Source organism: Phasianus colchicus, chromosome 9, assembly GCF_987193195.1.
Source record: "Phasianus colchicus chromosome 9, bPhaCol1.hap1.1, whole genome shotgun sequence".
In the NCBI taxonomy this organism is placed as follows: domain Eukaryota; kingdom Metazoa; phylum Chordata; class Aves; order Galliformes; family Phasianidae; genus Phasianus; species Phasianus colchicus.
In genome coordinates this window covers 29,459,781-29,484,474 of record NC_143444.1, presented here as the reverse complement: position 1 = coordinate 29,484,474, position 24,694 = coordinate 29,459,781, and the positions used below count along the sequence as shown (strand labels likewise).

The 24,694-nt window shown below is 44.6% G+C and overlaps 1 long non-coding RNA gene across 2 annotated transcripts; it reads left to right on the top strand.

Moving 5' to 3' along the window:
• The first annotated feature begins 316 nt into the window (after positions 1-316).
• On the top strand, positions 317-23,447 carry LOC149916910 (uncharacterized). Of its 2 annotated transcripts, XR_016469377.1 has the most exons (9): positions 317-409; positions 1,620-1,790; positions 6,679-6,815; positions 8,834-9,009; positions 10,662-10,766; positions 11,192-11,336; positions 12,570-12,671; positions 14,135-14,210; positions 22,905-23,447. It is a non-coding gene; the product is annotated as an uncharacterized LOC149916910 (long non-coding RNA). The 2 variants fall into 2 exon arrangements; XR_016469376.1 differs by having other exon boundaries at positions 8,834-10,766.
• Positions 23,448-24,694: the final 1,247 nt, after the last annotated feature.

Here is a 24,694-nt window from a genome sequence, read left to right as displayed (position 1 = left end):
AAACTCTTTCAGCCATTTTTCCCTTTTCAAATCTATTTTCTCAAGGAAGTGAAATTTTTATGTGAAATGTTGGTATTTTCTTTATCCTTTTTGTTCAAGCGTAGTACAGAATAGGTGACTACTTGAAAATCATGATGTAAAAGCAGTGGGAGGCTTTGTCCCTCTTTCAGCACAACCTCACATCCTGTTGGGTCAGGGCATTCACTTAGCCTTCTTAAGCTGTGTGTACTGACACCGCAGTTTTTTGTTTACACCTGTTTTTCATCTTATTTTTTCATCTTATTTTTATCTCTTCTTTCTCCAGCCTTTTCTGCACCATCCCACCTCTTTGCTTCTGAGGTCAAATCCAAAGGAGATGTTCTGCAGAGTGAGCAGAGAGTGAGGAAGATGCTCAGCAAAGAAGCAAGAGGTTCGTTTGGCATCACTCCCCTCAAAGAGGAATGCTAACTTGCATTGTCCACATGAAGAGTTATTCAGAGCTCAAATGGGTGACAGTCAGGGGACAGTTTGACCTCTGGCACTAGTTGGAACTGGGCAGCAACATGAGCCAGTGCAGTCATGCTAATTAATGCACCCCGAGGGGACACAATGAGGCACTGGCTCTGTACACCTGAGACATACTGCTGGCAGTGCCAAGGTGCCAACTAGAGTGTTCTCCCATAAAAACAACCCATGCTAAAAAAAATAAAAAAGGCAAAATTCCAACTTATGTATATAGAACAAGACTTAGACATAAAATGCCAAAGTGGACTTATTAATCACAGAATCTTTTGAGTTGGAAGGGACCCTTAAAGGTCATCTAGTCCTCTGCAATGAACAGGGACACTCCCAGCTACATCAGGTGCTCAGAGCCCTGTCCAGCCTGACCTTGGGTGTCTTCAGGGACAGGGCTTCCACCACCTCTCTGGGCAGCCTATTCCAGCACCTCACCACCCTTATTGTAAAAAAAAAATCCTTCCTTGTCCAAATAAGGAAGGATCTTCCTTAGATCCCATCTAAATCTCTTCTCTTTTACTTTGAAACCATTTCCCCTTGTCCTATCCCCTATCTATATCTCCTTGTCTTTATCCTACGCGTCTCTCTGACGCAGTGATACAAGGCAGGACAAGCTTTGCTGTAATGGCTGTTATTGAAGTGCAGAAGCCATGTCCCTGGTGTGGGCAGCAGCAGCTCTGATAAACTGTCTTGCCTACCTGGGCTGAAGGCACTCACACTCATTATCTCGGGATAGCCTACTATTGGGAGCAAAGATGAACATCTGAGGCCACAACCTCTGTAGCTCACATGGGGATGTCTGGGAAAGGACCCAGACTGGAGAGGACTGGTGCCAGACACAAAATGAATCCACTTCAAAGTGTGCAAGAAGGGCTCTGATTCCTTTTCTGCTTCTGGTTTAACTTTAATAGTGCATTGTCTTCTGCAGGCTCTCCGTTTCAAATTCTTCTATCACCAAATCTCAGCAGTCCTCAAGCTGATTATCACAGCATTGAAAATCAAGCTGTTTTTGGAATATGGTGTGGTCTTGGCTTCATCAGATGACCAGTTCTTGATAACTGAGGCAAGGCTGCACTTTGTTCAGAACAGCTAGACTCACGTTAATCTGGTTTCTTCTTCAGCAGGTATGTCTGTGGTGGATGGGGGATCTTATGCATGCATTCATTTGAAATATTGGAGTGTTTCTGATGAAGTCCCAAAGGCACTTAACCCCAAGAACCTCAAAGACAAAATCTTTCCACAATATGACTTTCCCTCAGCTAGCTTTGAGAAGATAAATGCTGGCATTGATACACGTGAGTATCTACCCTGCAGTATGCTACTATTCCTCTAAAATTTTATCGGAGTTTAATATGGTGAAAGTACATGGCTGTATGGGGCACTACTTTACAGCAGACTGGATGGTAGGAGAGAGGAACCATTTGGCAAATCAGACCCGACCACATGGCATTCATTTGGTTAATCACCAGCTATTAAAATAGCATCAAATCATAGCAACCTATTTGTTTATCATTCAGTGCACAATTTTCTGCACAGTATATTCATAACTGCTGTACCCAAGCTAATTTTAAACGAGCCAACAAAGCCATTTTCCAGCACTCTCCTGAGAAATGGATCTGGAGACTGATCAATCTCGCTGCTTCTGGGGCTAAGCCCCCACAAAATCAGAGCTGATGACATTGGCGTTTAACTTTGAAACAAGCTGATGCTTATTTATTCCCGTTTTAAAACTCTGTCATTTAAATCTTTTGCATTACTCCAAGATTTGTTTGACTTCTAGTGTCTCCAAGCAGATTACATCACCCATGTTCTCCCTAAGCATTAATGTTCAAGCACCATCGCAGACACCTTTGTGATTTCTATTAGAGACAACATTCAGCAGGTCCTTGATGGTTCCTCTCTTTTCCACCCGGAACTCATCAAATGATGAAATCCTGTTAAACTCAGGAACAGAAAAATAACTTTGATCCTGGTCTTCAAAGTACTGTTGTTTTATTTCTGAGGGCTGATACCTCACTGCTGGAGTAGGATCCTTCTGTAATTAAGGAAAGAAGAACACTAGAGCTGTGGTTTGTGCAAATATTAAATTAATTCTATTGCTGAGGAAAAAATGGATGAAGATGTAGTGGTAACAGAAGCACAGTGGGGTTCTTCCATTGTTTGTATCACAATAGAGCTTAGGAGCCATAGTGATGTACCTCTGGTGTATGAATGATGCAGAAAATCTGAGAAATGAGTAGCACCTTTCCAAAATACCTTTTCAATAAGTAAATAAATGTAGTTCAAAATGTTCCCTCTGCTACTGTTGGTGTCCTGATCAAGCATCCTCACCTTTAGCATACCTGCAGAGAAACAAGAACAAATTTTGGCTTTGCTGACAGACCCGCTGCCCAGATTCCCACAATGTTCATGCTCTTCGTGCCAGTGAAATAGGTGTGTGTTTATTTTTAGGGTGCAATGGGATATGATGAGACCTCAGAGCCGTCTGAAGGCTAGCTGAATCGTTGGCTTGGCATTTCGTTCTGCACGTCAGTTGATTGGTCATTTTATCACCAGTTATGAAGTGAAATTAGATAATCTTGATGCCATATGGTATACAGTATTTATAGTTTAGTATGTTTTCCATACATGTGCGCTAAAGCCTGCTTCAGGGATTTGTTACGGTCCTCGTGTTTACAGGATTTGGGTCTTGGGTGAAAGAAGAAATTGACAGTTACTAATGTTTGATTTAAACTAACACATCGGAGGCCACATGGGCAATCCCTAATTAGAGTCAATTCACACTTCCCATCCTTCACCAGGAAGGCTGTCAAGACTTCATGGGACCAGATCCCATGTCCACTCAGCTCTGCTACCTCCAGCAGCCATTGAGACTGAGAATCTGTGGTGGTTAATCTCCACCCCAGCTTCTCTCCCGTGGGTGTGTGATGTTTCCTCAGGTCTCTGACACAGGGAGGTTTCAACCTGAAGCTTCGCTACGAGGATTACTGTCAGCATTAGGTTTAAGTTCAGAAATTCTTGCTTTGCAACAAAATGCTCCATTCCCACTGAAATCTTGATAAATAAGTAACTACAGGATTAATTATGTGGGACATTAGTCACTCAGTGTGTGTCATTATTTTCTCAAAACAAGACTAAATGAATGCCACAGAAGGGTCTGATGGAGATCTGCATTTGGAGCTGACTCAAATGCAATAACATAGAAGTGTATTCTGAACCCCAAACATTATTTTCCTGATACAGATACCTGTGCTGGGGGCATGAGTAAGTTACATGGTGCAAATGCCCTCACCACAGATAATTTCTTGACTGTTTCTCAACAAAACAGATCCCCATGTGTATCTTCTGAACCAAGCTATAAGCACCAGCCAAGCTATGGCAGGCATGTTGGTCTGTTCAGACCAGGTCCCAGTCCTCATCTCTGTCTCTGCTGCCATGTCTTGCTTACTCAAAGCTGATGTAATAGCAGGTAGAACAGGAGCAGGCTGAGGATGGGCTATTCTTTTTTTTTTTTTCTTTTCTTTTCTTTTCTTTTTTTTTTTTTTTGAAGTAGTGAGTAGTAATAATAAACCACAAACCCTGAGAGAGGAATAGCGATGTTTGATTGCCCCATAAGAACCCCGTGAGCACTGGAACAAAGAGGAGTTAATAAAAGTTGCAGTCAGGTCTTTTTGGATGGGTTTCTTGCAGAATATGATTTCATAATCCACTGTCTCTAGTGAACAACAAGACCTCTGTAAACACTCAATATTCAAATAGAAAATTGTTTCTTGTAGGCTTCCATGGCACAAAATAAAAGCACTGTAAATCTGGGCCTCCATATGTGGTTCTCAGCTGGTGTAAGTCCCTGAATGAATTACATGTGAACAGAGAAATTAATGCTACACACATGGTGGCCAAACTTAAAAGCAAAAATTGCAACTGAGAATATGCTGCAGCGGATTGTGAACTATTTGAAGATAAATGGGAGCTTGAGTCCTTGCTGATATAATGCATCATTGATGCATTTCAAGGGGGTACACAACAAATACAGTGAGATATTACAACGCTGAGATCAACCTTAGGGGGAGTGCAAGGGCCTACGCTTTACAATCAAAGCCTGAACTTAATGAGAATACCAGAAGGTAAATACACAACGTTGACTCTTTCTCAAGATTTTGAACAAAAAGCAATTGGGTGAAATACTTGCTCTTTTTAAAGAATCCCCAGATTTACTGTCACAGCAAGTGTGTATCCTATCTAGGTTTTGAAGTGATTGCGTTCTAAAGCTGTTTTTGTTCATCTGTAAACGCTGATGACAAATTACCCAAGAGTTTTTGTACTTTTGAAGCAGTTGTGATCTTTTTGTTATTGTTTTTCCCCCCCTCTCCGGGCAGAGGAGGAGGAAAGAATGTGCATGTTCCAGTGAATTCTAAATGAGGGCTGTGCCTCCCGTTTGTAAAAAGACAAGCACAGCAGTAAAAATAATAAATAAAACAAATGAGACTCTCTTTAATCCATTCATGAGCTCAAGTGTTTCAAGTAGACCATAATATTAAGACAAAGAGTTCTGAGAGAGATGGATCAGAGGGAAGGGCTGTTGCCTAAACAATGTCAGTCTATTTAATTAAATTATGTGTTTGTCAGAGCTGTATTTTCCCATGTCCAGGATTCTTACTGTTGATTCAGGGCTTAAGGCCTAAATAGAAAGGGCAACAACTGCTGTGTATTTGATCCTGAACAAGCTGTGTCCTTTGAAATGCCAGCACTGAATGGCTGGGAGAATGCTGGAGTGCTTTGCGGTGACGAAGGGCACTGGCATAAGAGTTACTGAAAATATGTGTCTGACATTGCCACAGCATCCTGAGGGTGCACAGGGACCTTCTCTGACAACTTCTAAGCCTGCTGTTATTTCTGTAACAGTTTATTTGTATTTGTCACAAGGACAAATGGGACTGGGGTACAGGACCAAGAGCAGGGCCAGGAGCCAGGAACTCCCAGCTCCCTCTTTCCTTTGTCTGAAATGGTTTGGCAGGTTGTTTCATAAATAAAATCTATAGCTTAGTCATGGACAATTGCAAATGTTTATTGCCTTATGGTCAGATTTTAAGCTGTTTTTGTAGCCAGTTTGTTGCACAAAAGAGATGATGGTTGGGTTTCCCTTTCCTGGATGGATCTCTCCTGCTTCAGCAGGGCTGGGAAGAAACTATTGGGATGTGCAGTACAGCAGCTCAGGATGAAACAGCAGATAAATTTTGCAAGCAGCAAGCCAGAGTATCTGCTCTGTGTATGTGGAGAGAGCACTCAAGCACCCACCTACTGTTGCCATTCAACAAGATCTAAGAGAGATCTGAGTATTTTTTTCTCTTCTGTCCACCCATACCACTTTTATTTAAAGAATTATTCTGAGGACAGAATGCGGTCTTCACTTACGAAGAGCATGATCTGTTCTCTGTCTCTTTGAATCATCTGGCAAGTCAAGCAGGACTTGTGCTGTAGCTGAAGAGTGTGCTGGCAGGGCATCCTGACTTCCATTGGTCAGACTGGTGCCTTCTTGCAATTGCTCACATCAGAAAACTCTGACGAGTTGCTTTTTGAAATTCCACCGGGTGCTCTGTGAATCTCATGGGGAGATATTTGCCCAACTTGCTCTGCTTGGATCTTCAAACACATTTAATTTGCAGAGAGTGCATATAACCTCTGCCTCCTTTAAAATTGTGTTGCACTTGAAATGCCCATGAAGTTCCTCTTCTAGAAGGCCAGAACATCTCTTCCACAATTTGTATGAGATTAATGCCTGCTTCTGCTGATGCTAGAGACATAAAATGTGCCAAGTTCAGTGCTGTGGGATCATGTTCTCAGTATCCTGAATGCTGAGTGCAGAATCTGGCTACTTTAGGACAAATTCCACATAAATTGCTTGAAAGATTATGAAAACTATGAGCAAGGGCTTGTATCTCTTGAAATAGACCATATATGAACTGGGACATATATGGGACAAAATAAAGCACATTTTTATCTTCCAGAATTGCTAAGTATGGGGTGTAACAGATGCAGTGTGCATTGGTTTGTTGGTTTGTTGTTTGTTTTGTTTTGGTTTTTTTTTAAGAAAGCTTTCATTTTGGGATTGGATGTTTTACTCAAAGAAATGTCTCAGTCAAATAAATGTTAATCAGAGAAATTCTGTCCTTCACGTCTATGCAGGGGTCTGATTTCCAAGCTAACAGGTGACAGTGCTCCAAAGTCCTGCTAACAAGTCCACCCACCTTGCTTGGACCAGCCTTTGACAATGAATTTTTCCATCACTACAAGAACTGTCTGTGTTTTGCTTGACGTTCAAGGTGAGACAATTTCTCTTCCTTCAGTTCTCCCAAGCTTTTGGAGGCATGGCTTTCCCCCCTGCTGAACACGCAATTTTAGCAGCATTCATGGTAGGCAATCCCCTAAGAAATGCTAAAAGAAGTTCCATAAATAGGAACTTTATGACCAAGGAAATGACCTCCTCAGGTGGAACGCTTTGCCTTCCTACCAACCCAGTACAACCAAACTGCTCCAGAGTTTTCATCTGCTCATATGTCAAGCTGTTTAATTTTGTGATTTCAGGCCAACAAAGAGTTGGACTACTTAGCCTGCTCATGGAGCTGCCTCGATTTACCTGAACAGCCCTTGGGATCCCATTCCCTCTGCACCACCATCTTCATTTCACTCTTCCATCCAGTGTGCAGGAAGGGAAGTGTCATCCTCCCCATTTCCAGAAAAAGAAGAAGGTTGAGGAGAGGGTCCAGAACTGTGTGAGGTGGCTCAGGGAAGGACGTTGGAACTGAGTTTTCAAAGCACCAAGCTGATCACCAGCTTACCCCTCTGCAACAGAGCAAATGGGCTGATAGGTGACCAAAAATCTGCTGCTGTTGTCTGGCTAACAGGAAAGTCAAAGGCAGAAGTGCTTCTGTAGGATCTAAATATTTATTTTGCCATCTTGCCTGGCTATTTTATGAAAGGCTCAATTTTTATGATTCCAAATAACAGCTGAAATGCTTTATTTTAAAATAATAATTTCAAACACTTCTTTTCTTTTTTTATCTTTTTTTTTTTTCTTTTTTTTCTTTTTGTGGCAATTGTATTTATTTTGATTTAAACACTTCATGTATTTTTTTATACGTCACACACCTCAGATGCCTTTCTGGCTATTTCTGCTCATGTTTGAACTCATTCTGATGTGTGTGAAGAGCATGGCTGCTCTGAACCCACCTCCTGTTGTAAGGATGGATATTAACTTTTGTTGGGCTGCTTGTTTGTTTTTCACCAAAGTGATTCTTTAATTGAAATCTTAAATCTTTAATGAGCTATATCAACCCAGAAGGAAGGAAAAAGGGAAGAAAGAAAATCCTGCATTTTATTCCCAGGCAGAACATGTGCTAAAGCTTGGTATGCCATCAGGGTGAGCTGGCAGCCCCAAACTAACAGGAATTGGTGTTGTGTTGGTCTGTGCCCTGTGCTCCATCCAGCCCTCAGCCTTCACATCACTGTTTGATGTTTTGGTCAGAAACTGCCTCCAAATGTGGTCCTTTATATACGAGTCCTTGCTCCAGCAAAGCACTAAGGGTAGGGTTTGATTTGGGTAGGGTTTGGTTCTACTCACAGATAATCTGTAATCAAAACAAATGGTGTTTCTAATTGAGCAAGGCCCTCTTGGTAACGAAGGGCAGCAGTTGTATTGAGATCACTGCTTCATGTTTCTCTTCCCGTTCAAGAGATTGAACTAATTTATTTACGAAACCAAAGCAACGTGCCAGATTAGCCATATAACCAGCTATCTGCGTTGTTCAGATGCGTTTGTTTGCTTTCCCGTGACATTCAAGTGAACAAGCTATATGTCAATGAAAGCGTTGGCGCTCTATCGTACATTATAGACTAGATTGAAGTGCAAAAAAAAGATCCTGCAATGGGGCTACACGCAGTACTTTTTTTTTTTTTTTTCCAGTGAGCATATGCTGTGAGTAGGAAAAAAACGTATATTGCGAATGAAGGTTTCGATAATGATGATACAGAGCAGTCTGTGGGTGAAAGAAGGGAAAGCAAATCCAGGAGCAGTGGACACAGCGAGGGCAGCAGCAGAAGCCGTTCTTCCCCTCTGCCTGTCTGAAGTTTGTTTACAGGATAGGTCCCTTTTTTGGCCTCCAAAAACCAGAAGGGAAGCGTTCGCTTCCATGTAAGCTTTAACATTTTTATGAGAAAGGCAGAGAAGGTCTGCTGGGAAATATTTTTGCCCAAACACCTCCTGCATCCCACGGCTCTGCATGGAACAGTTCTAGTTTAACCTTCCCAGAAATCTCAACCTGTGCATGTTTCCTCTCGGCAGGCAAAGGAAAGGCAACCCGTGGGTAACAGCACTGTGCTGCAGACCTCATGGTCCCGCTGAGCTCCTCCATCTTCAGCCTCTCTGATACGAAAAGCGATGCTGGCCCAAGTGTGATGGTAGCACAAAGTGCTGAGCACCACAACGTTCACAGCCTTTCCCCGCTGAGCGCAAGCAAGGTCTGAGGGAGGGGACTCGGGCTTTCCTTCAGCACCCTTTATTCTTTGCTTTTCTCTCGTAGAGCACGACGGGGCCGCCAGCACAAGGCGAGAAGCTCGGCGCAGCCCCAGCCCCGCTGCCCGCCGGACGAGGCCGGGAGTTCGGCGCCGGGGGCTCCGCGGGGCTGCGGGCGGCCGCTTGTGCGGGCTGCGGATGGCCTCTGCTGGGAGCCACGGCTCACTGCAGCGAGCCCCGGCCTCGGCAGCTTCCCCAGCCCCACGCCAAGAGTGGCCGGCTGCCTCCCCAAAGGGACGTGAGGCCCGGCACACGTGCGATGGTTTGTGCCCAAGCCAACAGCCGAAGTTGCCAAAGTGCCAACAGCCCCTTTTCACCACCACCACCTCCCTTTTATTTTTTCATCTTCCTTTCCTTCCTTTCTTTCTTTCTTTCTTTTTTCTTCTTTTTCTTTCTCTTTCCTGCTTTTTCACCCCAAGAACTGCCGGGGGAACTTGGCTGTCCCCCTGCCCCATCTCGGAAGCAGCAGCACGGCGAAGCTGGAGCCCAGGAGCCACCCAAGGCATGTGCCAGCTGCCAGCACCGCTGCCTGCAGACCCTGTGCAGGAGCCAGATGCAGCAGGGGAAGAAAAAAAAAAAAACAGAAGAAGAAAAAAAAATTCCTTCCGCAGCTTGGCATCTGGGCAGCATGCATGTGAAGTGGTGCGGGAGCAGAGAGAGGAAGCGGCTGCGGGCTGGGGGCGATTTGGCACCCCAACAGCCTCCAAACGGTTTGGGTTTGAGCTGAGAAGTGAACGGCTGGCGTTAATGCAAAGGGTGTGTTTTGTAAATTTGAAAAGCCAGTGCTGAAATGAAAAAAAAAAAAAAAAAAAATCCAGCTGGTCGATTCTGCAGGCTGAGCTCTGCAAGAAGGTGAGGCTTTTTGGGGCTGGGGCTGCATGCAGGCTGTGGGATGCAGATGTGAGGAGGGCCCCCTACCCCCTGTCTGTTTTGGTTGTGATGCTGCAGGGTGCTCTGGATGTGCCCTGGGATTGCAAAGCACTGAATGTCAGGTCCTGCACACAGCACGGCCACTCGGTGTTCAGACTGTATGAGCTGCTCGAAGCAAGATAGAAAGCAGGTGTAAGAAACCTCTGGAAAGTTTGTTGTTAATTACTGCGATTTCCTCTCCTCAACAAAGACTCAACAGCTGAATGGATCTTTTTAGTTATGTAAATGCATTTTCCATAAATACTTATTTTGTGGAAGAAACAAAAAAATATCTATCTGTGGGAGGTGGTGTGTCTTACTGCTGGTTGATGGAAGCCCACTTGTGTCCAGGCTGCTGGTGACACAGGTCAGCTGTGAGCAGGGCCACCAGAGATGACATTCCATAATCCTAACATCCCCATCTAACGGTAGATGAGGCTGGAAGGACTGGGCTGGAGCTGGTGGATGCCTGGTGGGTTCAGAAGATGACACCACCTGCAATTGGCAATGTGTTCTTTGGGGATACCTAAGGGAAGTGCTGCTTTTATAAGATGTCTTTAAAATCTTTGGAGAAAACAAAGTAGTGAAGATTGTTTTGTTCCATATCTCTTGCTAGCTGTCCAGAATAACCTTTATTGGATGAAGCTAATTATGTCTAGTAATATTTTTTCCTTTAATTCTTTTGCAGTCAAACTTCAGAACACTTTTTCCCAGTGTGTTCAAGCAGTGAAGGTTCAGCAAACTCTGGATTGTTTACCTGCATGCATTCAGGCTGATGACTGTCCCACTTCCAGTTAAGCCCTTCCTACAAGCAACCTGATCCCACATTTCCTCATCACTTTGCTCCCATGGCTCAGCCTTTACCTCTGGGGAGGGACCTGAGCTGCCAGCTGGTCTGCCATGGAAGAATAATACCAAAACCTTCTCCTGAGGGTTCCTCAGCTATCAGTTTGGGTGACAGTGTTGGCTGTGAGTTGTGTGGGATCACACAGGTCCTGCTGTAACGCTGAGCATCAGCACTGCAGCAGCAAGGGTTTATTTCAGTGGAAGAGGGTTGGGCTTTCCAGGACACCAGATCCATGGTGCTTAGAGAGCAGGACTTACATCTGAAATTACAGGGAGAGCCGGGGTGCCTTTTTCATAAATAATATGATCACTGAGTCCTGAGTTTTTAGAGGACCCAGGATTTTCGTTTTGATCTCCCCCTCTTTCCCTTAGGACGGATGCTGCCATACATGCATGATGACACAGAAAGCCTAGAGGATAGTCTTACTGCACAGCTGACAGATGGCAAGCGCACAGTCCAAGGGACGCTTTACATCTACATCATGCCAGTCAACAATGAAATCCCTCATCTTTCCAGGTTAGCTATCTAAGTGACATTCAGGGCATAAAGACTTAGGAAGAAAAAATGAAATATGTGAAAGCAACCCATCTCCTCAGCAGCATCTGCAAGCCTGCTCCCAGTGCAGAGATTGTGCTTTCTTCTCATCTGTTTTCTCCAAAAACTGGCTGGTAGCAAGGCTACACAGGCTGCCACATAGTGCAGGACTGCAAGGAGCCCCTCAGTACCCCCCAGCAAAAGCTATTTGTGCACAAATAGCTGTTTTGCAGTCTCAGAGTGTAGGATTGCTTGTCTGGTTGTCTTCAATGAGGCCAAGGCTGTTCTTTTTTTTACACTCTAGGACCTTCTCCTGTTTCCTGCTGTATTCCTTCTCCATTTCCTGTAATCTACTTTTAGCAGTGAATCATGTTGGAAAGAACATGTTGTGCATTTTTTTTTTTTTTTTTTTTAATATTTAAGGTCCAAAGCCCATTGAAAGCAGTGTTAATGCTCACATTCCTTCCAAGAGAGCCAGAGCTCTTGGCCTGGGGTCCTGCTGTGAGGCCAGGATGTGGGAGATGTGATTTCACTCATTTCATGGCTGTAACACTCATTTTGGCCTAATTAAGGTCTCTCCTCTTAAGAAGTCACAAGTTAAAAAAAATAAAATAAAAGCTGGTGGAGCTTCTGAATCTCTCCTGTAATGTCAGACACGGCCTAAAAAAACAGAACAAACAACAAAAAAAATCCCACAAGAATTAAAATATTGATTTTGCTGCTTGCCTTTTGTAGACCCTTTAAATGATTTCCACAAGCCATAGGGGGAAGAGCATCAGTGAGACCAATACTTCTGTGCCCTCTCTGCACGGTGATGGTAGCAACGTCTCCTCGACACCCAGAAATACTTTGCAGAGCTAAAAATAAGTTTTCTTCTCATCCCACAAGAACTTTGGGGATTTGAAAAATTAAATTTTTGTCTCAAAGAGAAAGCAAACTTCTCAAACTTCTGTGAAATACAAAAATATTCCACTCATATCAATGTTAAATTTAGATCCAATTAGCTGCAATGTCGCGTTTATATTTTTCATAGTTGCTGGTTGTTACTGTGGCTATTATTATTCTTTTTATTGTGTACTTTTTTCAAAATGAAAGCCATCTACTCCCCATGTGAATTTCTTCCTTCTAGAAACTGGCAGAAGAAGTAGTGTAATACTTTTAGAAATTCAAACTCTTTGTGTTATTTTTCTCTATTTTTTTCCTCTTTTGAAACAGAAAATGTCTCCAGATCTGACTCTGGCAAGGTCTGAATCCCGATTATCAGAGCAAAGGAAAGCTGTTTGGTCACAAAATACTTTGTGGATTCCAGTTGCGAAGGTTGGTGCAAGCTTTCATTTTGAGGCATAAATCAGTGCATGCGTGCAGTAAGACATCTGCCTGGATTGCTGGGGCCCTTTGCTGGGCTCCCTTCTGCAGGGGAAAGCAGAAAACTCAGCACAGGTTGGCTCTGTCTGGAGCTCTCGGTGCAGGGGCATCGAAGCTCACCCCTTTGAAAGGGCTTTGGCTTCATTCCCAGAGTGCTACGTGTGCATTGTGAAAAATTTCATAGAAGCAGTAAACAAGGAGAAGCTGCAAAATGGGCACGTGTCCCTGCTCCTAGCAGCGTTTCCATAGGGCTTCCAGCCCCTCTGGGCTTGAGGAAACACTGCCAGCCTCCTCCTGCCCTCCTCGCAGGAGTTGTGCCCACAGCTATATTTTCTTTACCCTTCTCAGCCTGCTCCCTTTGTTGTTGTTTTCCTTGCCTATCGTGTCTTTCCTTACTTTCCCCCATTTCTTGCAGTTTCCCTCAAATGGCTTCTGTTGTAGGGTCACTCCTTCCTACTGGAGCAACCCCATGGAGACACCACTTGTTTAACCTTATGTAATTTCCATGTTATTTTTTTGAGGTGCTGGCACAGACCACGCAGAGAGGTTGTAGATGCCCCATCCCTGGAGGTTTTCAGGGCCCTGGGCACCTGATCTACTGCCTGATGTATTGCTTGGCAACCCAGCCCACAGCACGAGGGGTAGAACTGCATGATCCCTTTGAGCTCCCTTCCAACCCAAGCCATTCCATGATTTTCTAATCCATCAGAGGCAAGCTTCATCTCTTAAATGCTGTTCATGCCTGTCTTAGTTCATGGAACAAATGAAGCCCTTTTGTTGAGGGGCAGGAAAGGTGCCACTTTCACCAGTTCTCTCTTGGCTGTGTTGCTGGGAATGTGTTCTTCTGCAAAGAGCTGTAAAGCCAAAGGACATCATAAGAGAAAAATCTCATGCTTGCAAGAGGCAAAGTTTTCTGTTCCAGTCCCACAGTAGCATATTTGTTGAAATGTTTTTTTAAAATTCTGTCTGCTTGATGCTAAGAAGAGCCTGTTCATGCTTAATAAATTGGAGAAGCTGCTCAGAAATGCTTCATCCATATGAAAGCACGAGCCCTGTATGGCTGCCAAGAGAAGTGAGACCCATGGTGTCATGCTGAGCAGGCGATGGTCACACAAACTACAGAATCTTAGGTACAGATCCCTCACTTCCACAGTTTTCTCTGAGATGTGAAAATGTAGCAGGGAAAATACTGAACAGCATTTGGTTTTTCCAGCCAGATCTGCCTCTTTTGGACACGTTCATGGGCCAAGCACCAAGCAGTGTAAAAGAGACCAAAATAACATCTTTAAATAATCATTCCTGCAGCACATGCATGTATTTTAATTATCCTTACTCAGCATTGTTATCACTGTTCTCAGTGAATTCAGTGCAGCTGCTAACTGGGAAGTGACTGCCACTGTTTGTTTTTTCACCAGTGTCCATTCCTTGTTTTGGTTTGTTTCAACTTCTTGGAAGCTGCTGTGCAAAGCTAAAACATCCTCCTGCATTCAGGTAGGTCCCTTGCAGGCTTTCTCCTTCTTCTTCTTGGACTTCAGAAGTGCCCATAAGCTCCATCCTGCCCCAGCTGGAGCTCACCCAGCACACCCAAAGTCATCAGAGTGAGGTGGATGCCATACAGCATCCCTCAGCAGCACACATGGAAAGCTCAGCCCCTCAAACACTCGTACAACTGCTTTTTGCCATATCTCCTTCCACCACCCTTCTCTCAGTGACACCTTTCAGCTGACTTTTATATCGGTTTGCTAAGCCACTGTGCTGTCTTCTTCCTTTTATAATTAAGCAACTTGAGAAATCCTCAGTGGGCAATAAATTCTGAGGAGGCTTACATAAAACAGAATGTAAAGTGGAGAGCCCTGCCATCAGAAGCCAGTAAAAGTCAGCCTCTTTGTGCGACACCTCCCCAAATGGCATTATGTCATTGCATAATATTAATAAGTACCAGTACGATTATGATTTTTTGTTCAGAGTTATAAAAAGTAATGAGTCTCACATAATCTACTGAAGTGAAGGGGAAGGGGGGAGCACCAGAGGGGAGGGAAGTGACTGTAAAAGTGAACTTCCATTTTTCTGGCATCCTGAGTGCATTAGGAAACGTAGCTTGTAACACCCAAATAGACTTTAATGTGCTCTGTCGTGTGGATTTCATTTGTTTTGTTTTGCTTTTTTTGTTGGGATCACACACACAAGAGTCAGGTGGTCTTCCCTGACAAAGTTTGTTTCGGTAAATACAGCATAATGATCAGAAACTGGAAACTGCTGTGGGCTGCTGAGGACAGCTTCATTCCACCTGGGCTGCCATACAGTGCTACAAGGAGGCTGCAGGTCCTGGTTTGGTGTTATTCCAAACCTTGACAAACAGGGTGACGCTGTGAGGGCAATGAAGCACTGGTTGGCCCAAGAGGTGATGGGTGCCCCATCCCTGCAGACACCTGTGGTCAGGCTGGACGGGGCTCTGAGCACCCAGTGGAGCTGTGGGTGTCCCTGTTCATTGTAAGAAAGTGGGATCAGCTGGTCTTTAAAGGTCCTTCCAACTCAAACAGTTCTGTGGTGAAGTGAATGCCCAACCAAGAAACCCTTGAAGTGCTTCATGTTGGATGAGGAAGGAAGCGATGCTCTGAGGAAGGTTTTGTGGTGCAGATCTGAAAGCCTAGGTTGTGTGGGTTAGATGTGAAGGGTTCGAAGATCACACTGTGCTTGGTAAACACCAGTGCTGTGTCTCACTCTGGGCCAAGGGAGAGAGATTTTAGCAGTGATTTTCTACACCCAAATGAGAGGACGGCTTCTTTTCGCATACCATGGCGGCTCACTAATGCATGCATGAACTAGCTGTCCTTTCTGTCAAAAAGCTTCATTAGTATTCTTTTTCATTCTGTGCTGGCTGAAAGAGAGATTATATTAAGAGTTTTCTGGCTATCTCTTGGCCCAATTTTCTGTGTTTTTAAATACGTGCTTTTTATATGACCAGAAATTGATCAAGAGTCCCTTGGTAGCAGCAGCCACCATGACTGGTGGTTGGTGTCTCTGCTTTGATCACCTGGTGTGCTCTGGGATGTTCATACCAAGTAAATGGCACAGCGAGGACTGGGGTGCAAATGGATCAGTATTAATGTGGGAGAGGACAGATCCAAAAAGCAGCAGCGAGGGTGGCAGCCCTTAGAAGGTGCTTCACTGGTGGGGTTTTGCTGGTTCTGGATTGAAAAATATGCAGTTGTAGTGTATTGTTTTATCCATCTCTTGTCCTCCATGCTGCAGGGACAGCACCAAGCTCTGTCCTTGGAGCACTGCAGTTCTACACACCCTGTGTACTTTACCCTTTACGTGGGTTTCCTTGAGATCTCTACTGTTCTCTGCGAGCTGAGAACTCCTGGATTCACCCAGAGCAGCGGAATGGTTGTGCTGGGGCCACAAGGCAGCTGCGGGTGTCACCAGCACCTGTGAGAATGCCATCAAGGGCTGCCCAGCCTCCAGGAGCCCTGCTTGGGCCACAAGCTCTGTGTCATGCAGGACCTTATAGCACGCACTTGGCCTCTTCCCAGCTTTCTGGAGCAAGCCGGTGCTGCACACTTGCTCTCCACATGTGCTGCAGGTTTGGCGCATCCCGAAGCATTGTACGTGCAGCTCCAAACGCACCCGCTGCAGACAGCTGGGGAGCCCCGCCAGCCAGATGGTGGAGAGGCTCCCTGCACCTGAATCCTGAAAACCATTTGTTCTGCAAAAAAATACTACTAATAATAAGGCTGAGGAGGGATTTTTGTTGTTGATGCCTATGCCTTCTTGCAGCGGTGAAGGGTTCGCCCAGGGGCTGGTCCATGCTGTGTCCCTTTGCCTGTCGTTGCTGTGTCACCTGGGGTGTGAGGCTGCTGCTCATGGTGTCTAGACGGGTGATTACTGAAAATTAATTAAACTGAAGGAAATTAGGCTGGAAAGGGAGTAGGCTCCTGGGAGGGGAAAATGGAAGGGAAAATAGGATCCTGGTGTTAACCCTTTCCAGCTATTGAAATGCTCTTAGGTCAACTTGGCTGCATGCAGGCAATGCTTCGCTGTGGTTTCAGGAGCTCCTCATGCAAACCCTCAGCCCAGGCGTGCCAAGCATGGCTGAAACCAGCAGCTCTCCCTTCGCCCGTGCCTATATTGATGGCCAGCCCTGAAATAACTCACAGATCAGCAGTAGGTTTGAAACAAGATGTTCTGCTTGTGGGCAAGGTCAGAGGAGAGGAAATGCTGGGATGTAATCCAGTAATAAATCAAAGCTTTATGGGGACAGAAGGCTTTGACAGTGTTTCATCCTGGAATACACTGCAGTCAAGAAAATATGGACAAGCCTCCTCTTGCTTTTCTACAGCCTCTTACCTGCTCTTCCCTCTCTTAAAGCCTCTCTTATATAGCCTTTCAGCATGGTATCCGAGTGCTTTGTGCCTTCCCCTTGGCACTAAGCCACCGTCTGGCTAGCGAGCAAGTACAAACTGTAACACCTGGGTGTCAGCTATGAACATTAGGGTGTGCTACAATGGACCCATCTGTAGTACTTGGCACATGCCGAAGATTTTTATATGTGGTTGGCTGAAAAGCAGGATCAGAGAGAGAGAGGAGGGAGAGCAGGAGAAGAGGGCTCCACTGGGCACGCAGAGAACATCTTTTTGGCAAAGGTGCCGGCAGGTTTCCATGGGCTTGTCTGCTTTCTCACTCAGCTCATGCATTCAATAAAAATATCCAGGTTGTTTCTAAGAAAAGCAGGAGTAGATTTCCCCAAAGACAGGCTTAAAAGCTTCATCCTTTGTCTCAGGAGAACAAATCTGATGCTATAACTGGATTGAATAAGAATAGATTTAATGGTAATAGATACAGTAAAAATTGATTTAATACCAACTAGTTTTTCTGCTCCTCCACAGGCCTTGCAGAGAGGTCCCCACACCCAGGGCTCAGAGGAGGGACCAGCAGTTCTGCCTGGCTTTGAGGCTCGGGCAGTGTTGCATCCCCAAATATAGGGGATGCCCTCATTCAGGAGGGCATGGACAAGGGCTGCTGTGATATTTCCACACTGGTACCTTTAGCCCAAAGATTTGTGATGGTTTCCAGCTTTTTTTTAACTTGGTGGGTAGAAAAAACAAGCTCCCAGCTGCCAGTGTCTGTGTATATGGGAGAAACACCAGCAAAGGTAGGGAAGGAGCTTCCAGTGGAGAAAGGAGTGGCGGCTTATTGCTTCAGGTTCACTTAAGTGAGCGCTGCAGTGCTCTGAAAGGAGAGGAAACGTTGTTTTTCCCCCTGTATGTGTCACTGACGTGTTTTAAAATGCATGGGCAAAGTTTGTAGTTTATTTCCTCCAAAGGGGCCAAGTCCTCCTGGCATTCTTATGAACAAGCTCATTAGAATAAAATCCATTATGCGCATAACTAATGACACAAATTTACAAATCTGTTGACAATTATGACCACATCCCTCATGCATTTGCTTGCAGCTCGCTGGAGTGACCAGGAGAAGGAGTTCAATCCAGAAGTTTTACAGCTCACAAGCTCTGAGTGCAGTGATGTGAGATTATTTCCCAACTGGATTACAAAGCTGTCATTAGTCAGGGCAGCGCGGGAGGACCAGGGCACGAGACCGTAAACTGTCCTCGGGAGACCTGAAATCATTCTGAAGGCAGGGTGAGATATTCCTGGCTGCAGAGACCATTATTATTATTATTATTTTTTCTTTAGCTGGGGGGGAAAACACAGGCGGGTGCACACAAACGACGTCTGTTCCAAGCAGCGCCTCGCGTCCTCTGGAAATGAATAGAAATCAAATTGAGACACTGGTGTCCTCAGAGTGTTAAATATTTCCAAGTTCTTGCCAGGCGGGTGTAATTTATTGAATGTAGGTTTTGTGAAATAGTGCTGCTGTCAGGGTGAGATTGGCACCAGAGAAATGAAGGCAGCTAATTCTCAGGGGGTCCTCCCTGGCAAAAACCCTCTATTGAGTCCTCATGCTACTTGTGCTCATAACTGCCGAAAAACCAGGAGTGCCATCTGCAAACTGTGATTCATAAACACTCTGTCAGTCTGCCATGTACCCTGACATCATAAAATAACAAGAAGCAGCATTGTAATAAAGAGAGGAGGTTTGCAGTCGACCAATTAAATGCATCTAATTTATTTCTGTTACAGCTGAGGCTTTATTTATTAGTAAACAGCTGCATTTGTTACACTTTTTTTTTTTTTAATTTTTTTTTTTTTTTCCTTTTTACTAGGAGCGTGCCAACTGGCACTTTTGATAATCCATTAATCCTAAATAATCATCTGGGTACTTCATGGTTGGTAGGAAAAAAAAAAAAAAAAAAAAAAGAAAAGAAAATTAGCGAGAAGGTTATTAAAAGTTAAAACGTCACCTTGCGAGGAGGCTGATGAGAGCTCCTCCGCTTTGCAGCTCAGTGGGAGTCCCGGCGAGCTCCACTTTGCAGGCAGAGCCATGCACCCCACTTCCACCTGCATGGATGTGTTCATCCATCCCGAGCAAGGCCTGGCCCCGCTGGATGGGGTTGGTGTTTGGGGCAGCCCTAAAGCAGTGGTAGGAGAGGAGGGCTTTGCGTGTTTGGTTTCCTTGCCTCCTACTTTCTCGGCGCTAACTTGATTCTCAGCAAAGCTAAAAATCTGCTAATTGGTTGTCAAAGTCTAATTAGCTGATATTACAAAAAAAAAAAAAAAAAAAAAGAGAGAGAGAGAGATAAGTTTGCCTTTTATAATTGGAGCTGAAACCCCCCACTTCCCCTCCCCTCGGACCCCCTGGTGTGTGTTAATTGAGCTCCAGGACTTTTCGGTGTATTTTAATGCTCTCTCCTTTTCAGTGCCCTGGAAAGCTTTGCAGTTAATGAGACAATAATATGTACAATCAAGGAAAAATGTAGTAAAAACTAGGCAGAGCCTCATGGAATCGGGATGGTGTGAGCGTGTGCAGATGCATGGAGGGAGGGAGCAGCCCCCACCTCCCCAGGCAGCATCAGGCACTAGAATTGCCCCGTTGTTTGCTCTCTGTCTCCCTAGGCATCTCCTTCCCCCCCACAAGGAGGAATACTTTCTCCTGTACTATATTTTAGCACTGAAGGGAAGAAGGCTGTACTCAGTGCAGGAATTGAGCAAACAGGCTCCACCTGTGTATCTCCTGAGCTACATGAGCCATTGCTCTCTTCTATATTTGTGTGTGCACGTACGGATATAAATATACAGCATCCTCTTATAGCCAGAAAATGAGCCCTTCTCCATATCTATATGCCTGATCCCCCCTGTTCCACCCCTCCCAGTGCCACCAGTGCCGAGCTGATCAACTGGGGAGCACCCACCCCGCAGCCCTCCTTGCTGCATGTTGGAGTTCAGTTATAAGCCCATCTCTTGCTGTGTATTAAAAAAGCAATGTTCAAAAGAAGTGAGCACAGGTGGGTGCTCTATATATGGGTGCTCTTTTCAATATGTATAATAGCATTGCGTTTACTTACTCAGTCGTGTTTTCCTCTTTCTCCTCCTCCTATCTTCCTCCTCCACACCTGCTTTCCATCAGTCCCCTCTGCCCCGCTTGTCATCCTATCCTCTCTGCCGCTTTTACCGCAAACCCACTAACGTTATATTTCAAGTCAGGCTCTCAAGCCCACGACGTGCAAGGAAGCAAATCCAAAGCCTGAGCGGCTCCAGGAGCCTGCGGGGGATGCTGGGGTGCTTGGGGCGCAGCTGGGTGCGGGGCTCACCCATCGCCACAGTGGGAAGCCTGGTTTTCCTTTAAATCAGAGAGAGTTTTTTTCTAGCATCGAAAAAAAAATGAACATATTAAGGCCAATCGTTGCTGCTAGATGAGCAGCTCCACATCTACGTGTCCTATTGTTGTGTGTCGCAGCCCCTTAGCGGAGCGTATCCTCACTGTTTTCAGGATCTGGCTGAGAAAAGGAAACAAATAGAAAGCAGAATTACAGAATCATAGAATATCCTGAGTTGGAAGGGACCCACAAGAAACATCAAGTCCTGCTCCTGGCTCTGCGCAGGACTACCCAAAAATCAGGATGTATGTCAGTGTTGGAGGTGTAATTGGGAGGTCTTCTCCATGTCATGTGTTGTGGGGTCGACTCCCATCATTGCACCTCTCTGGAGCACATCTGATGGGGCAGCAAAGGTCAAACCCCCAGTTTTATAAAGGTCTTGGTGTGTTTAGACTTGGTGGGTGCCTGGTCATGGCCATCAGTCATGGGGCAATGCAGCAGTGTGACGGCAGGAGTAGAGAGCCTTTCTATAAGGGACAGCCTGGGTGAATGTCACTGTCCCCTGCCAGGACTCTGAAAACTGTATCAAAATATTCCCAAGCTTGGAACTTGGCCCTTTTCCACATGGGCAAAAATGATCTTGGTTTAATTGCATTTGCATATTCCTGTTTCCTCCTTACTTTATCTTGTTTGTTTGAATTTTCTATTAAAAAGTGAACACGAAGCACTGTTTCTGCTTATCGTTGGCATGGACTTGTGCAACCGCTGAGCAAAATGTGCTGCAGGTTGATGTCCTGTGTCCCTGGCTGCTTCTGACACTGTCGTCTCATCCTTCCCTTTCTAAGTTCTCTCTTCTGCTTTCCTCCTTGGAAATGAAAATGATCTGACAAGACCCTGTTCTTTGAGATCCCATACAGATTTATAGTCCTTCACAGATGCAACCAACATGTCAGAGCCCCCAACTTTTCCAACACAGCATAAATTACTTTTCCAGTGCCATAACTTCTCCGAACTGGTGAGTTTTGCTGATGCTTATTGCGCTGGTGAAGGATTTGACAATTTTTCATTTGGATGATTTTTCTCAAGCACAGTTAACATTTTTTTCTATATGAGGGCAAGCTGGCTAATATATTATGAATTACTATCATGTCCTTAGAATAATTTCCTCTGCTATTTGTCACTTCTTGAATGTATCAGATCTCATTCATGGGTTTCATTTGCCACATTAGCTGCATAGGAGAATTGGTATTAAAGGGGTTAATATCCAAGGTTAACTATCAAACAGGGTTGAAAAGCACCTAAATTAGTGCAGATTTTACTGGAGAAATAAGCTTTAAAAACCCCAAACTCTGACAAACACAGTTCTCAGATATTGCTTGTAACCTTCTACATTTAATGGGAACCTGTTGTTTCTGAAAGCCAGTTGGCAATGCATCAAGAAGGCAAAAAACAGAAAAAGGCTCCTGTGGAGTCCATGTACAAGTGCCATTGTTGTGACTTCTTGTTGCAGGTTGCAGGTTGGTCAACAGCAGCAGGAGCTGGTTGATGTCATTCTCCTGCTTTTGCAACATCCTCAGATAAAACGTTTGTTCATGCCCCTGCCTTTGGCTATTGTGCTGCAGTGGAAGCTGAAGTCTCCTGAGCCCAGGCTGTAGTTTGGGTGACCCAAACAGTTTTCTTGCACCTCATGACCAGCTGTTTTGCTGCCACTCCAATTCAGATGTCTTTAAAACCAAAGAGAGTTATAATAGAAAAGGATGAAGAAGTTAGGATGAGGTAAATCATCTAGATTCCTCTTTGGAGAAGACCAGTTGATCAATTTTCTAGCAGCTTTAATTTTCTGTGCCTACTGCTTTATAAAAGGGAAAATTGCACTGGTCCTTGGGCGATGCGGTGGAGCTCTTCATAAATAAATCTAATGGAGCCAGAACCTCTGTTGCTGAGGTTACAGCATCACTATCGGCTTAAAACACAGTGCCCGTGCTTAATGCTTAGTTCATTAACGCATTCTGGCCATTGGCTCATTTGGATCTATTAACATAATTGTTCTTTCTAAACAACTGGGTCATTCTCTCTCCCCGAATAGAAAATCAAAGCTGGCTTCAATATTTTGGAGAAATCATGCAGCCAGATAAATACGTGTATTCCTCTATAAGCTCACCCAGCCTGGGATTAGATAAAACTGTGATTTCGCTTTGTGAGACTCATAATGGGGCATATTAGAAAACAAATGTTAGAGCTCTGTTGTAAATGTCTCTAAAATGTAAAATGAAAACATTTTCCTCAGGTATTTTGGTGAAATTCTTTCTTTATTGCTCCTCACCATGCTTTTGCTCCCTCCTCTTCTTGTTCCCCGAGGCAGAAGGCTGATGTCTGGGATGCAAAAAAAAAGGAATATTCCCCTTTTTCATTTCTCTCCCATTGGTTTCCCTTTTATTCTTTTTTTTTTTTTTTTTTTTTTTTTTTAGGTGACATTGTTCTACTCGCCAAACCTGTAACTTTAACAGAGGGTGACAGGGTGACCTTGACGACAGATGTTCCTGTGGCAACAGATGGCACTAGCAAACCCGAGAAGCTGCTGTACGCCGTCTCCGTGCCACCTGTGCATGGTCAGATTGAGCACATCAATTATCCCGGCGTGCCCATTCCCAGACACAGACGGTTGGATGTGGTGGCCCAGAAGGTCCCCTCTATCCATGACAATAGCCATGAGGCCGGGAAGGAGCCACTCAGGTGAGCAAACCTCCCCTTGGCACGCTGGTGTGCTCAAAAGCACTCCGCAAGCAGAAGGGTTAAGCTTGCATTTCCCGTGCAGTATTTAATGACCAGTTGTGTAAGAGACCGCTGCAAACAGGAACACAACGTAATTTTGTCATTACAGTAATTACATACTTTATTAACTGCAATAGTGAAGTTATACGGCCAAAGGCAATGGGAGTCTTGCAAGCTTAGTGTTGGGGTGTATCCAGGTAGGCTTTTGTGATCGAATAGCAAGTGGAATCAAGTGGTGTAGGTTTGTATAAAGAGTTCATTGCGTTCCTCAAGGTTGCCGGCGGTGGAAAAGGAAAAAGCAAAAATTCCCCATCTGCGACTGTGGTTGGTTTCTGGGCAGTTCTTTGTCCTGAAGGGAAAAAAAATAATAATCGTAACATTGTCTGAAATGATCAGGAGAACTTAATCCAGATGGTGGTGTCATTTCTAAGAAAAAGCATATGTTGGCCATTATGATACTTAAATATAATGGTTTTACATTCCTCTAGTGGGCACAAAAGGCACACAACAGAGTTGGCGGGGTTTTTTAATCTTCTGAATGGTGGCGGTGGTGGTGGAGTGGTGGGAGATTTTATCTTCCAAATGGTGCATTTCCCAGAAGATATGGCAAATTCATTTGACGAGAGCCTGCTGTAAAAGCTGTGCTCCCGTGGAATGTAAATTTGTGCATTACTCTACCCCGAAACAGTGACGAGGTTTCATTTAATGCCCCCTTTGGATCATTATCATTTTATATATATTCTCCTGGCTTTGTGTCTGCTGCTTTCTCCTTTTCTTTTTTTTTTTTTCTTTAACCTGTTTTTCTTTCCTATTTGTTTTAAAAGTTATTTACACTCCCTTTGCAGCAAAGTGGGCACTATAACTAATTTTATTCTCACCATGATTAACTATGAATAATTTCCTAAGAAATGAGTCAAATTAACAAGGGGAAGAAGGAATCAATAAATCATGAAAGCAGCCTATTTCTAAGTGGGGTTAAAACCACCATTACATAAATCACAGCCTCTAAATGATGACCCGCTTGGATACAGGGGGAAAAAAATGTCCATTTAAATTGTGATGAAAGGAAAAATGGAAAAGAGTGAGCCAGTATCTGTGCCTTCTACCACCCTCTCCCCCCACATACCATACAAAGAGGGGGGTGGGAGGGCAAAAGGACCCCAGGAAAGGCAGAGAAGAGATGTGTTTTCTGCACACTGGTCCAGCTGTGCAGGGGCCGCAGGGCAGCTGCTGCAGCCAAGCACAGAGCAGGAAAGCTCTGCTTTTCGGACACGGAGACATAAATGTTGTTTAATGGCACCTTCTGCCTCTGCACGGGAACAGAGGGAAACTGGGGCTGACCCAGCATCACTCAAAAGGTCTGAAATGTTTTCGTCCTGCTTTTATTTTTGTACTTTCCACTGGTTTTCATTGAGTTAGCCTCAATTTAAAGCCACTTGGAAAGGACCACAGAATCAGGTCCACTGCGCTCCTTGGCTAGTTTACA